Raw genomic sequence first — 10,685 nt, forward strand, 5'->3', positions numbered from 1 at the left:
AATACAATAACATGAAACGCAATAAAAATCCGGCCAGGCCAGGGCTTCCACTGGCTCAAGTGGGATCGGGGCCATCCAGGATGCAGGATCTGCGAATAGAGAGAGGGGAATCTTTGAGGTGAGGCATGGCAGCTGCTCTTATCAGTGTGAAGCAATCAAATTCGATTAGCCGAGGGAGGGTAAACACCAACAACAAAGGCCGAAACACTTGACTGTTTTGGCAGCTGCAAAAAACGAACGCAAAAAAGAGGAAAAAAAAATTTAGGACCACGAAGGGAAGTTCCCTTTTACGCAAAAACCCAGGCGAGGGAGTCGACGGATTTGCCGGTTGCCCTGTTGCCGCGGTAATTGTTTGTTTTGTGTTCATATTTCCCCCCTCCCATCCTTTTCCAGGGAATATTGTCAAGGCTACAACTTGTTGAAAGCCCAAAACGCAAAACGGCCAAATTGAATGGAAATAATCAGAAAGCTGAACCAAATATACAAAAAAAAAATCGCCTATGGACAGGCCATCAAAGAGGCATAAATAGCAAAAAGACCCAATGCCAAAAAAAAAAAGAAAAAGAAAAACAATTCGCTTCCCCGACGATATCGGGCTTAGTCCCAAAGACTTATATAGCGACGGCTAAGTGGTTTTCAAGGACAGCGATTCCTCACAAAGTTTCCACCCGAAGAGAATTAAATTGTGGGCCTCACAAGCCGAGATAATACAGAATTTGAAATGTATTACGATTCAATTCCCGAAATGTGTCTCAAATACGATTTGGCCACGAGAGTTCACAGCCGCGTAAATCAAAAGACCTTATCTAGATCCACACACACCAAAAATTATATGCAACTGAAAATAACATACATTAATACTTATATATACAGATATAATATATTGGTTTATCGCCGGTCGAACACGTGTAATCCTCCGATGAGGGTATAAATAAATTGCAATGGTAGAGAATATTTAAAATTTAATTAAAATAAGCGCAGATTCTGCTATAATATGACAGTTAAGTATATATATATATATAAATTAAGAGGAACAGGTAGGAAAAATTGTATTTCAAAACATATATCTCGCTGAATAATTTTAAAAATTAAATATTTTATTGCACCATAATTTTATATTATAAAAGCTCTTTTTGTTCTATTTTTTTCTAAAAATTTTCAAACTACAAATAATGTAGGTTTTTCACTTACCGATTTTCATATTTTCTTTTTGTTTCTTCCTAGTATTTTTTCCTGCTAAATAGAAAATTAAATTACACACAACACATACCGAATTGTAGCCACACACGCGATGAAGCTCTTTCCTTCCTTTTTTTGATATTAAAGGCACTCACAGATTTATTAATGTATTCTTTTTTAAAACACTTAAAAAAACAACAAATAAAAAAAATAAGTAACACAAAAAATAAGATACATATTTACTTTGGCGTTTGCACTGCACTTTATAAATACACTCAAAAAAAAATTAAATAAAAAAACAACAAAAAATGGAAAGGAATGGAAAGAACACACACGAACAACAACACCGCTGATCACACCTCTTCTACCTTCCCCTTTTTACTTCTACGTTAAGAAGATAGGGAAAGCACTGTAAAATTACACTCACGAAAACACACACTAATTGTCTCTGGCAAATTCAATAAACTTTGAACTTTTAAATACGCTTGGTTTAAAAACGTACTTTATATTTGAAGCTTTAAAAACAGTTAACTCCAAGCTTAACGCAGGAAAACAGTTAGTTTGCATTTCCAGCTTGGCAGAGGTTTCTCAGCATGTATACTGCCATGCACACAAATATGCACATACACACATACATATTGCGGGTGCTGCTGCCGCCGGCGGGAGTCTTATGTTTTTTGATTGCACTTTTAGTGGCTTTAATTTGATAACCACTTGCTTACTGCTTTGTCTTTTATATTTTTTATCACTCACGTACATAAATATGTACTTATTTATTAGTTTCACTTTGGCAATTGCCCAATATTTGATTTTTTTTGCATTCCGCTTTTCGCTGCCAGAGGGAGTTAGAGGGAGAGGCAGCGACCACTTTACATTTTCATTAATTCTTGATTGAATTCGGTTTGTTGAATGGTTATTTCACTGTTCCCGCATAGGCCGCACTTGGTTTTAATGATTTAATAGTTTGTTAGCAATTATTAAACGTTTTTTCCACACTAAAAACACTTTTCAGCAGCAGCACGCAAAATTTTTCACTTTGGCTCATGTGATCTTCACCTCTCTGCATTTCATCTGATCCGCTCCCTCTTCAACACTTAGAACTTTCGATTTGAGCGGAAGAGGAGAATAGTAAAAGCGTGTTGAAGTGCGTGCGTGAGTGTGTGAATGGCAAGTAAGCTCGCTCTCAAGAAAAAAGCCTATGCGAAATAAAAGTTCTTAAGCGGTTTATATTTGAATTAACGTTTTTAAAATAAAAGTTAATATTAATTGCAATGCTGAGGAAATATGCCAGATATCATTGGTGTTGTTGTTTGTGTTTATCATTTCACAGCGTTTTCCTTTTCTTTCCATTTTTTAGAGTCACTGCTGTAGTTAATATGTGTTTTTTAATTTGCCGAGTTTTTATTGTTGTTTACAGAATATGTTGCCGATTCAAAGTGAATGACGAATTTCACTTTGTAAATAATGGCAATAAAATATAAGCTTGCCAACAGTAATTCTTTAATTGCAACTGATAAATAGTAATAATTTAATAAAATATATTATTTTTAGTCTGTATTATTTCTCAAACAGAATAAGGATTTATGGAAACCTTAAAATATCGATTAAAAAATTTATTAAGTTTCGGACCAGCCTTAAAATCAATTAAAAAAAAAACAAGAGTAAGAAAAACCTTAAACCAAACCCCTTACAATTTAAAAAATCCCAAATATTTTTAAAAGCCTCCTCAATCGAATTGATCTTTTGCGTCGCATAAGATTTTTCCCTTTTCTGTTATAGCTAAGTGGCCATATCAGAATCAGGCTTACTCCGGGGGTTCCCCCCTCTGCTCTCACGCCTTTTGTGGCATATGACCCTGGGGTCATATAAGGCCCAGCTGAACCTCCCCCGTCATTAAGGATTTGCAGCCAGGAGCCGGGGCTCAGGCTTCTCTCTAGGGTCTAGTTGTGCGACGGAGGCCAGCACAAACCTCGCTCCGGTTGTTGGCCAGACAATTTTACCTACTTTATCGTTATTTATTTGCATATTTTGCAACTTAAAGACGACAAAGAGGACACCATTGTTGGCCTAGCACAAAGGCCCAGGACGACGAAAAACCACAACAATAGTCGAGAGTCCTTTCTATCTGGGTACGAGTATAGGATATGTATGTGCATTGTGGCCGTCGCTTTTTTTATAATTGACAATAATACTTGGGAGATATGTTTGGGGAAAAAAGCAAGCAAGAGGCATAATAACGCTAAGTAATACATTAGCCAGACGTAAGCCAACCCTCCTTAAAAAGTGGGCGGTGGTGGGAGGAGGTGGGAGAGCCACTCACCGCTGACACTGACAATGCATTTGCGACCCCGTGTCAGAAAGGTCACGTCTTATCTATTTACCTAAACAATTTGCTTAAAATGTTTACAACATAAGCAACATCATCATCAGCATCGGTAAGGTGAGCCCCGGGGGTTGGAATCCAGGGGGTGGCAAGTGGGCGGCATGTGGGCGGCATCGTAGTGTCATCTATTTACCTTAAGTAGTCATACGACCAATGCTTTCATTCTCCCCAATTTTGTTGTCTCTTCATCCTCCTTTTTCTTTCTTTTTTTGGGGAGTCGCAAGGACGAGGCGAAAACTTGGCCAACATTAGAGCGCAATAGCCAGGGGAATTGTTTTATAAGCTATGAATAACAGGCCCAAAAGAAAACGAAATGACAACAGCAAAAAAATAATAGATAAAATGTTTCCTTGAAGCAGAAGATTAAATGCTCTTAAGTGGGACAAAAGGCATATCATTTATTTTCTTTTGCTGAATTTAATAAAATTTCATTAAATGATTAAGCAAAAGATGTAATTTGAGAGAAATATGCAAAGGTAAATAATATTTAAGGCACATATCTTTATTCTATAAAAGTTTTTGTTTAAGATAAAGAAGGTTATAAGTATTCAGTATTTATTATGAGGTCCTAAGGTAAATAACTACCAAATATTATTTAAATTATTTAAGTTTCTCTCTGTCATATTACGAAATATTAAAGAACCAATTCATAAACCACTTCCCGGAGTATCTTGTACCTAAAACCCAAGTATCCTTGCCACCAAAAAGGGTAAGAAATCAACAAAGAAGGACACAAAGAAGTAAAACATAACAAAACATGGCAAGGACCAATGCTCTGGGCCAGGACTCTGCGGCTTGTGGCTTCGCTCCTTACCAATGAAAAAAAAAAAAAAAAACTCTTCTTGCTTCATACTTCTCCACTTTTTCTCTCACTGTTTTTGTGTCCCCCCAAAAAAAACTCGTCCTCGTACGCGAAGATGTACGATGCGAGGGCTAAAAGGACGCGCTTTATTTTTGGCAACAAACGGTTCCAAAAACTTCCACGACCGACGCACCATTAACCTTCGGGAAGGGCTTGTGAAAATGGTCCTTGGTCCTGATTATTGGTTTCCCTGCAATCAGCATCATCTATCAGAATTAAACTCAAAGCCAAAGCAGCCAACAAAAACAAAAAACAAAAGGAAACAAGCCGAAAAAAAATAACTGCAGACAAAACAATTGGGGGGCGAGGGAGGCTCAAAGGAAAAGTACTTCCGTTTAGACCCCAAAAAAAAAGGGGGAGTGAAGAGAGGAGTTTCCTTTAATGTATATACACGTATTTGCTGGCAATTTTCTAATCACAGACCGTGGCGCGATTCCAACTTTAAGATAAACATGAAAAACCCAGTCCCGCCCGACTCCTTGTCCCGGTGTTAATTGTATAAATATAGAAAAAGTTTTTATGATCCACAGATGGAAGCTTTCAGCGGAATCAACCCTCGTCTCAGGAAGCCAAACGGCTGCTAATTGAGCCTGAGCGCACCAGGACCTGCAGGATGTTTCATTTTACGAGCCTTGGGGCGGGAACAAAAGTGAATTATCTTGTTGGAGAGGAAACGCCTAGAATTGTGAGGCTTATACCAAAAGTGCAATAGACTAAGGGAGTTTAAAGATAGATTCAGTACTTCATGAGGTCTATAAAAAGGATATTATATATAGTTAATGAAGAAGTAGTAAAGAGTTATTGATCAGAATACACCAAATACATGTTAAAGTATTGAATTTAAAACTCATAAGCCCCAGCAATTTGTAAGTTTTCAGTTAAAGATAAGAAAAGTTAGGCCTTTACATTTATTGTGTAGCAATATCTTTCCTTTTTTTATGATTTTCAACTAGTTCTCAAAGATATAACCCCCCACTAATGTATGCCATTCATTCGTCTAACCATCAATCAGGTCCATTTCCGTTGGCTATCTGCTTCGTTTAGTAGAAATTTTGTGCAGCTCGTGGGACATGGCGGAAAACGGCCTAGTTACCCATTTTACTCTTTTTGCAATTAAACGCAGTCCGCGGGGCAAGAGTTGCACCGATGGCAAAGGAATTAGAATAACAATGAAATGCCTGACGCTGGGACGGGACGAAAATTTTTCAGCCATGCCACCTAGGCGGGAACTCAACCAGAAGGACCAAACCAATTGACATGACCATTGTCATTCACATGACCATTTCCATTGCCATTTCCATTCCCAATTGGTTGATGCCGCTGCCGTTGGCATTTTCCAATGGTTAAGGGTAAGGAGGGGTGCCGAGTTAAGGAAGGGGGGGAAGGGGTCTTCTGGTTTTCGCATCCGCGTATTTCGTTTGGGTCTCCTGCAGCGCCACGCTGCGTATACGTAATTTATTACAGACGACGCCATTTTGCCACGCGGCCATGTTCTTGATGCGTTGGTGTGCTTAGCGGCTTCTGTGTGTGTGTGTGTGTGTGTGTGTGTGCGTGAGCAGATAAAATGCAAAACAGACGTCATGACACATCCTGTGCACGTTTAGAGCTACCATTTCAACTGTCACCGGCTAGAGCTTCTCTCCTGATAATACAAGACCAATATGCCTAGTTGTCTCTTGTCTGCCAATTCAATTACATCCCAAAAAAAAAGAAGAAATAGAGAAAAAATCGTATCATTAAAAATGTTGTGTGACCTGCCTGGAAATTACATAGGGAATTTCAAACACTCCCAGGTCCAAGAACAAAGTAATTTTATACACCATCTAAAATTTAAAGCAACACTCGCACTCGGCATTATGCAAATCAATTTGTTGTCCTCTGTCTTCTCTCTCTCTGATGGAAATTTGTTTTGTGCATTAATTTTCCACGGGGAAGTTTGTTTAGTTTTGTTTGTAGAGGTGGTGGGGGGGGGGGTGTGGAAATTAATTTCTAGAGTAAATCTTCAATTCGGGAAAACACACAGAGGAAATTCTAGGGAGAGAGCAACCTCCTTTGGATTTATTTTTATTTTTTGTTTTGCTAAGGGCTTTCATTCTCTATTCTTTCTCTGTCCCGCTTTCATCCTTTTTTCCTCTGTCACTTTTCGTTTCTCTGGTTTTGGTTTTTATTCATCGAGCTAATTATGCGCTACAATGCGTCTCCGTGGCCATTGTGCGAACTTTTCGCCACCAAACTGTCTGGCTTCTCGTTGGCTTCAAGCTGGCTAAGTTCAAGGACATAAACTGCGGCATGTCTTTTAATGGGAGGCCGGCAAGGGAAGGGGTAAAGTTGCCAGGCAACGACTTTACAAAAAAACAAAAAAAATGAAGGAAAAGAGAAGCCCCTCGCCCCTGCCTTTACATTTACACATTTCAATTAAAGTTTGCCCATTTTGCCGAGGAACAACTTAAGCCGCAGGCTCTTCTGTGGCTTTTAGATAAAAGGAATTTACGGTTTAATTGGGAGCCTAGCTAATTATTTTATAGCCCTGCCTATAAATCTAGATACTTTACAGTATTCGAACATTGAATCTGAAGTTCGAAACCATTTGATAACCATACAAAAAAAGCGCCATCCATAATGCTTGCCGATGTGTCGCTGCCGGCCATAAATCACGCACAGTGGCTGCCAAAAGTTTATGCCCCGCAGCAGCAGCAGCAGCAGCAAACTGTCAAAGCATCTGCTCATTACGCCGCACCACTTTCAATTCAGTTCAATTCGGTTCAGTTCGGTTCGTTTCAGTTGGACTGTAAACTGGTCAGTTGGTGGTCAGATATCGAGGTGGAGGAGTATCATTGGATGGGAGGGAGAGGGTGTGGGGCAGGACTCAATGCTCATTATGCTGGGAACTGATTTTTTTCTTGCATTCTTTTTTTTTAGCTATAACCAATGTGCAGTGGCAAAGGATTCGATTGGGCCACCACACATAGTACAAAATGTGGACGCGCTTTTTGTGCACTGCTAAAAAAAGGTGCGGAATCTGTCACTTATCATCTTACTTCTTAAAATTTGTAAGTTTTTTTATCTTATGCATCTAAGAATGGTAAAAAAATATAGCCATTTTTATACCCATTCAGGGTATTATAATTTCAGACAAAAGCTGAAAACGCAATGAAGGAATCATTTTCGACCCTATAAATCATATATATTCTTGATCAGGATCAAAAACCGAATCGATCTAGCCATGTCTGGTCGAAATCTATTTTTATCAAAATTTTCATAATTTTATAAGGGGTTAAAAATCGTTAAAATTGTCAAAAATTTGACAAAAAAATTAAATCTCTTTAAATATTAATTTGAGTATGCAGTTTTATTACCCTGATAAAAACTAGCAAAGGACAGCTTTCCGAATTGAATTTAATGCATTTTTAGCTTTGTTATGAATTTTTTAAACTTTAATTGGTCGAAACAAATTTTGATAAAATAAAGAATATATATTGGCTCAAAGAATGGATTTCAACTTTAGTCCGAAGGTTGTAAAACAGTGAAGGAATCATTTCCGACCCTATATATTCTTGATCAGCATCAAAAACCGAATCGATCTAGCCATGTCTGGTCGAAATCTATTTTTATCAAAATTTTTATAATTTTATAAGGGGTAATATCGAAAAAATTGTCAAAAATTTGACAAAAAAATTAAATCTCTATAAATGTCAATTTGAGTATGCAGTTTTGTTAACCTGATAAAAACTAGCAAAGGACAGCTTTCCGAATTAAAATTGATGCATTTTTGACTTAGTTATGCGATTTTTAAACTCTGATTTTTTAAAGAAAATTGTTATGTAAAAACCTCAATTAATATCGGCTCAAAAATAGATTATAATTTTAATCATAAGCTTGTAATCATGTGAAGGAATCATTTCCTACCCTATAAATCATATATATTCTTGATCAGCATCAAAAGCGGACCAAAATCTATTTTTTTCAAAATTTTCAAAATTTTACAAGGGGTTACATCCTTAAAATTTTCGAAAATTGGAATAAAATGTGAATTTTTTTAGATTATGAACTGAGTATGCAGATTTTTTAACCTAACAAAAACTAATATACGGCAGCTTTCCGAATTAAAATTAATGCGTTTTTGTGTAAGTTATGAGTTTTTTTTTAACCTTTGATTTGTTTAAAAATTGTCATATAAAAATATGGATAAATATATATAGTCAAGGAATGAGAATAGGTATTAGTTATTATCAATTTCCAATTCGGTCCTTTAGTTCAATTGCAAAGCGGTTTCTAGCTGCCACAAAATATATATATGGAATACCACATGTTGTTTAAAAATTTAAAAATTTTTAAAAATACTAAGTAAAATGTAAGAAAAGTGCTCTTAGGAGCATTTAAAGATTTAAACAACATTTCCCAGTGCACTTTTTTGGACCAGTTGGCGTTGCAGTGAGAACATTTGGTCCATTGTTGTCATTGGTGCTCATTGCTAATATTGGTAGCTGTCGGTTCGTTGCAGCACCAGTCGATGGCAGTGTCAGTGGCAGTGGCTTTGCCACACCCTCCTCCTTCCCCCCCTTTGGCATTCCGACAGCCAACATTCGCCTCATTCATGTGTTTTATTGCCACACTCACCAGGACACACACACACAAACACACACACCAAATAGCACCGGAAGCAACTGACCCCATGCCATCAGAGTTTAGGAGCACAACAACAGAAACAGAAGCAGGAGCAGGAGCAGGAGCTGGAGCAGGAGCAGGAGCTGGAGCAGGAGCAGGACTAACAGCAGCCGGAGGAGCATTGGAATCAGGAGCATAGACGCACACACACTCCCTCCCCACATATATTTATGCCCCATATGTTGGCTGTGCCATATCTCCGTGGGCATAAACCACAACTCAACGACTGGCACAGCGGAACTACAGCGGCATCAACAGCAGCAACAGCAGCAGGCAGGTCCTGAAAAGAAGTCCTTGCTGGACACTGGCCACTGGTTCACTTTCAGGCTCATTACCGCAACTGGGGGCTAAGTTCAAGCTTAGATAAAATAAAACAAGGGGCTAGGTAATATAGGTTCATAAATTAACATTCAAGTTTGGTTTTAATAAGCTTAGTTACATTTTTAAAATAATTATTAGACACCAAATGAAGGCAAGACCTACTTATGGTAATGATTTTATACAATCTTTAAATGATTTTTTAGAAATTCTCTATAAATGCTATAGATTATGCAAATTTCGGAGGATTTTTATAGTATTTTAGTAAGTTTTCAATCCAACATATAATATATTTCTATCAACCAAGCTTATTTACAATTTATACAGAAAATTCCTTAAAATCTGTGTTTGATATTTAAACTCCTCTTAATATTATACTATTTTAAATTATAAACAAGTTTTCCTGAACTCCAAAACCCCTTTTTGTGACAATATAAAATCAAAAGAGTCTTAAGAATATCAAACCAACAAATAAAAAACATCAAAACACTTTAAAGAATATTAAAATAATCGAAAACAATAAATACATATAAAAAGTATTTCTAAAGACACTTAAAAAATTTCTTTTGTCTTGAATATATACAAATAATTACCATTATCCAAGACAAAACCAAACATAATAAATGTATGCACTCAACCAAACCATCTGAAAAGCCAAAAGAACTCTTTATTGGCCTTAACCGAACATGAAATACGGTCAAGATGAGGACAGCTACAACTTCACATGCCAGAAAAAACGAGAAAAACCAACTAAGGATAACTGAGGATAACTAAGGATTTAGTTGTCTGGTGATTCGGATTTTAATCAAGTTGCCATATGGGGAGTAGAGCAGGAAGAGGAGTGTTCTAGGGGGAGTCTGACTCTTTGTCATTCCCATAAATCCATTAAATTTTCAACAGACAACAAGAAAGTGCAGGCGTCAGCAGATTTTTGGCTTTCACACACGCACACACAGACTGAGCAATAATATTTATTGTCATTTATTTTATTTCACATTTAAGAGACTCGCAAAACGCCACCCCCTCTCTTGGCCAGAGCTAATAAGCTGCAGTAATAAATTATGCGGCATGCAGCATATAAATTATGCGCAATTAACTACAAACATTTTTGCATAACTGCACAAAAATGTTTGTCGCCTGCAACTCTCTCTCTAAAATATATATTTTCCCAAAAACTTTGCCCCAGCACAATAGTTTAGTTTTGAAATAGATATATATGTATATATATTAGAGGCAGATAAAGCCATGGGTCATGTTTAGTGTTTCCACAAGCACACA

At 37.2% G+C, this 10,685-nt stretch overlaps 1 protein-coding gene across 1 annotated transcript in view; it reads right to left on the reverse strand.

Annotated features, from left to right (window-relative positions):
• Nucleotides 1-2,231, reverse strand: part of LOC110177834 (SAM50-like protein CG7639) — a 114,635-nt gene extending 112,404 nt beyond the window's left edge. The window contains exon 1 of the mRNA XM_086827044.1: nt 1,192-2,231. The gene's annotated coding sequence lies outside the window, so the exon portion shown is untranslated. The remainder of the gene's footprint in view (nt 1-1,191) is intronic.
• Between the last annotated feature and the right edge of the window lie 8,454 nt (nt 2,232-10,685).

Source organism: Drosophila serrata, unplaced genomic scaffold, assembly GCF_035046125.1.
Source record: "Drosophila serrata isolate PLE 108 unplaced genomic scaffold, ASM3504612v1 contig_165, whole genome shotgun sequence".
Lineage (NCBI taxonomy): Eukaryota > Metazoa > Arthropoda > Insecta > Diptera > Drosophilidae > Drosophila > Drosophila serrata.